Raw genomic sequence first — 5,595 nt, 5'->3', positions numbered from 1 at the left:
TTCTTAATTCTATCTTTGATTAAGTTCTTGACTCTTATTACGGTTAAATTCAGTGGTTTATTAAGTAATCGAACTAAAAGAGGAGCTGAGACATCTTTCTTTTAACCGGTACTAGACTTGATTCTCAATTATGGCTTTATTCAAAGAAATAAAATTGCTTTGCTACCCTGTACAAGGAATTCATTTCCGTTGCAATTGCCTCAACTTATTAAGAAAGCCTGACTAATTGACACAACACCATAAATGGGTTGATTTGTCGCAGTGCCTGAGCTTTTTTTGAACTTTGCGCGTTAATTAATTTCATGCGTTAGATTTTGTCACTTCTAACATGTTAAAATAATCAATTATCGTGTTCATTGGCACCTTCTTAATTAAATCTCATATTTTGCAATTTCATCAGACAATAAGATAAATCTATCAAAAACGGTCATCTGGTCGCGGTTGTAACTGTTTCCTCGTATAAAAGTAAAAAAAAAAACAAACAAATCGAACGGGATGAAGATTAAGAAGGAAAGCACTTTCGGAGCCTTGAGTCCGAGGAGAAGGTCTTTTATCAAGATCCGCTTCTGCTCCAAAAATTCCTATACAGCAGCAGTAGAAGTTTAAATAAGATTCGGCGAGTTTTTTGGCCCGAGCGATTAGCTGTAGAGATACTGAGAGATGTCCGAAACAAACAAATACGAAATGACGAGAATTCGGGCAGGCCACAACACACACACGCGCGCGCGCGCGCACACACACACACACACACACACACAATCTGGTTTCTCCACTGCGATCGGAATCCTCGAAATAGGGGCAGGTGTACACTAAAATCACTCGGATGTGACAAATAGGCCGGACGACTTTGCCAACTAACTAGCTCAAGTCCCGGATTTCGACACGACGCCGGTCAGATATTCCAAGAGGGTTCGCCGTTCAAGATCCAGCTTGGATTTTCCTTTTATTTATTTTGCATTGCAAGCGGCTTTAGAAACCATTTTTATTGTCCCCGTGTCAGCGTCTCGTTTATTTTAATTGCTCGTATCTATCTCGGCCGGGACAATTAAAACTTATTAATTTCGTTCCACACTTTATAACGATATTAAATTAGTGCGTTTCTGAAAGAAAGAAAAATTCATTCTTCGCTTACCCAGCTGATTGCGCGTTGAAAAAAGAAGCGATTGCGCGTGTAAGCGCGAAGGATGTATGAGTATCGTTGAATGGAGCAATATTTTACATTGAGCCGAAATCAATTACCGAATAAGTGGATGAGAAGTCGAAAATTCAAAATGACCAGCTCATCTGTCGTCGTTTAGAGCCTGTGGAGGCTCGCAAGCTGCAGAGGGAAAAAGGAGGAGAGGAGGTTGCGTCCCCTGTCAGCTTGTCTCCTCGCGCGTTTTATAGTTAATAAACGACAATTTCACCGGGGACATATTGGCTTCCCATTGTCGTGAAATTCAGACTTGAGTGCACTCGAATATCGCCGGAGTTAGAAAGGCGTATCCTCGCCAGTTATATGGTCCCGCGATGCTTTAGAAATCGCGTCCGTTCCCCAAGGTGCATTATACCAGTTTAGGTCGCTTTTAAAATTTCCACGCGCCTCGCAGACGGCCAAGTGACTCGACTTTACTCTGGCTTTTCTCCTCCCAAGATTTACTCGGAAAAAAAGTCTTTCATCCCCTTGACAATGACGCTCATTTTGTGTTTTTTGACCAAACATTTTATATATTTTATTCATCCATGCGTTTGACATGCAGGAGTAGCGTTGTATTTGTTTATTTATTTATAGTTTTCAAATGTTGCACGATCCGCGCGTGTCGATTTCACTGCATTATTTATATAGTTGTTTGTTTTTTATGTTTAAAAAAATTGGTGTACAAGGCGCAACTTAAAGTACGAAAGAACCAGTATTCAAGAAAAATAATTTTTTTGCGCATTAGTTTTTTGGTCGTTTTCGCAGTAAATAAGAATCACATAAAATCTGAGTTTTCGAGTTCATTGATGCACTCCCTGCGTCGATCAGTTTATCTTTGACGGATGTGGACAACGGCACATCTGCCGTCGGCTCTCAAAGCGCGTATCCCAATAGAGCCCGGCAAAAGGCACTTTGTTGCAGGAGCCCGACTCTTCGACTCGAGCACGTCGGTGGCACGCGCGGACAATGCGGCTGGTCTATTATAAGAGCTAAGTAATTGTCCGAGTGGATATTTTGAAATTGGCCACTTGCATTCTGCGGCTTTCCGAGACCCGCCGAAGGCTATTGCTGTTTTTATTGCCCGGGGCTTTTCGCGCCAGCCGACCGACACCGGCCGGAGTCTCTTCTCCAAAGCACGAGCCTTTTACGCCACCAGCCAATTTCTATTCAAGTTTTCTTACCTAGAGCTCATTCACGCGCCGAGTCGCACGCTCGAAAATCAGAGAAATTGTAGGAGCGACGAGAGAAAGCCTCGTTTTTTCCACCCCCGCGTGCAATGTGCATTCATCCACGCGCCTTTTTTCGATCTCATAGCCGCGTCTTCTCTCGGCAAGCAGCGTCGTGCTCAGTGATTTTTAGTGAATACGATTCCTTTAAAATTGCGTTAATCGATGACTGACTGGCTTTTTACCGAGAAAATCATAGCCGTTGTACATTCACATCTGCTGAAAAAATTATTTTTCGATTGCTCTCTTTATATATCCAATAGCTTCGTCGATGGCCGAATTTTCTCAGGAAATGTGTACTTGTTGATTTTCGGAGGAGATCATTCGCGGACTTGTCGCTTTGCGACAAGACAAAACTTACAAATCGACGAATTTTCAAAAACAGCCGAATACGCCCAAGAACAAGACAGTGTCGCCCGTACATACGGTATTCCTTATGCGCGGCTCGTTTTGTCCGAGACACTTTTTCGGGGGAGGACGGAACGGCGGAGGCGATTCCTTGACAATTTGTCGCTGAGGGTTATTTGAAGTGACTCCCGCGCTTTTCACTTGACATCTGCAAATTCCGTGTCGAATGCGGCTGGCTCTCGCTCGGTGCATGGGTGGTTCTCGCCGCGGGAGCGTTTTCCATTATGCGCGCGGTGAAAAAGTGTCCACTTCCTGTCGCAGCCCACGACAGCAGCGTGGAGCGAGAGAAAATCTGTCCACTCGATTCTAAGCGTTCATTCACGAGTCCGGTCAATGGGCGGCGGCGATTCCCAGCACGAGGCTCTAGTGGCAATTCATTGACTATTTCTTTGGGATTTGGCGCGCTCCACTGGCCTATTCGAGGCTCACTTGACGGGAAGTGCCGCGCACTTGTGTTCCGTGTGCTTCAAGGAAGTCACTCTCGCGCTTTTCCTGTTTTTTCTTCTTTCCACTCGTTTTGTGCCATCCTGCATGCACTCGCGTATATAATGCACTCGAAAAGTTGAACGAGTGTCGCAGAGAGGAGAACGTGGGTGGCGGCGTGCTTTATTCTCTCTCCAGTGCCCCTCGAGTCACTTATTTTATACTGTGTGTAATCCTCGAAAAAGACAATGATTCGGAAAAAAACCGTCAAACCCAAGCTTCCTCGGATTATTGTTATTATGTCGAGGGTCAAACTCGCTGCTTAAGTATACACTGTATTATAACTCTCGCGCGCAGAGGTACGTGCGGAGGAAGAAAAATGGCACGTGCAGTGTGCGCGGCGTCACGTGCTTATTTGGCAGGACCGAGAGTTTATCTACACATCGCCGGGGAGAACGCGAGAGTCCGCTTCGGTGATGCTTATTACCGTAAAATACGTTTATCCGAGACTGGCTCTGCGAGAGCTACCATTTCAATCTGATAAGCTCGCCCGGCGCGTGCGTACTGCGTATATACACACGCGCGCAACTTAATGGATTAATAATGAGGCTAATTGCGGCCGCGAATCCGCAGAAATTTATCTCGGAATAATGGCCGAACTCCGAGGCACACACTGTGCAAATACTTAAACGTCGAGCCGCGCGATTATCCCGAATTTGCCGAAGAGGCGCGCACACAGTCGAGCGCCGATGAGATCCTTGCGCGCACCGCGGGCTATCCATCGATCGGCGAGTAATTGTCAGCGGTCTGCGGACGTGCAGGTGTATGCGCGCGAAAGGTGTATTCTCGCCGCGGGCTCGCTGGCGCAAAATTTCGAACGCGGGAGGAAACTTGCTCGGCTGTCGATGCGGAGTGCGTGTGTATAGGCGAGACGTCGTTTTGGCACGACGGAGAGCCAGCCCGATTAATCGCCGGCTTATCTGGTGATTTATTGTTATCGCGGGCGATAATCGGGCCCCGATTGTCTGTGAAATACTGGCGAACTTTTGCCCGAGCGAGCGAGAGAAAGAGAGTAACGAACGCGCGCGTGTAAACGCCTCGCGGAATGCGCCGCTTCATTAGCCTACAACGGAGGGCGAATCGCGTGTAATTGCGCGAAGGGGGGGCCTTATCATGCGTGTACGCGCGCCCGAGGCAGCGGCACAGCTGCCATGCGCTAGCCCTTCTTCTTCGCCTCCGCTTCTTCTTCTTCTTCTTTACATATAGGATCGAAAAAAGGCGTAGAGATCGGGAGAGAGGAGGGCTCTTTTATACGTACGCACGTGCACGCGCATGCGAAGGAAAAAGGGCCGCAGAAGAGAGAGGAGAGTATCTCGTGTGTCCCGAAGGGGACCGCGGCGGCGCGGCTTGTTTTCTGGGACACACGATACCAGGTGTGTGTATCGCGTGTACCGACGGCGGCGGCGGCGGCAGGGCCCCCCTGTACTACACCCCGGCTAATGGTCCCCCTGGATTACCGCAGCTCTTTTTCCTCCTTCCTTCCTCCGTTCGCCCCTTTTTTCGGCCGGCACGACGACACGCAATCTCTTTTAGAGCAAAGTGCGAGGCTCTGTCTCGCAAGCTGCGGTCTATGCGCCATCGGCCGCGAGCGAGAGCTCCTTGTTCAAAATTTGTTTATGTTCCGTCGATTTTTTTCCGTTATCGGGACATGTATACTCCGCGGCCTAACTTGCAGCTTACGCTGTTTGGCGAAGGATAAGATATAGAGAAGTGCGCGCGCGGATATTTGAAATATACCTGTTCGTCATACACAGCTGTCAGTTCACCAATGTTTGTCGAACCGGCCTCGATGCTAATTTCCTCGGCGTAATCCCTCCTAATCGAATTTACTAAAAATATTTACTCGCGCGAGAAGGCCGCCGCGGCACATACACAAAACATTTGCATAATCTATCGGCCTGTATCGGCGCGTTGGCGCCGAGGGTACGAGAGCAGCCGCGACACCAGCAATTAAAACCGCAACCCCGAGCATTCTCGTCGGCTCCTAATTATCCCATACGTGCGAATCATTTAGTTGGGAAATGGCGCGCGAAGTATAAGAGCCCGGGCGACGGCTATCTTTCGGCGAGCCGAAAGCGCAGACACTCGGCTGATATACAGCCCTCTCTCTTGATATATACATATATAATGCACCTCGCGCAGCCGAGAGCCGCTGCCGCAGATATAGAAGGAAGCGAGCGCATATAGCGCCTCGAGGCGGGATTTGCTTAATTGCAATTAATGAGGAGAGATATTACCGCGCCGCGAGGCCGTAAAACTTCTAATGTGCCGACAGGATTAACGATGCTGAATTATTATCGC

Source organism: Nasonia vitripennis, chromosome 3, assembly GCF_009193385.2.
Source record: "Nasonia vitripennis strain AsymCx chromosome 3, Nvit_psr_1.1, whole genome shotgun sequence".
NCBI lineage: Eukaryota > Metazoa > Arthropoda > Insecta > Hymenoptera > Pteromalidae > Nasonia > Nasonia vitripennis.
The sequence above is the reverse complement of the archived record's forward strand: the minus strand, read 5'-3'. Positions refer to the sequence as shown.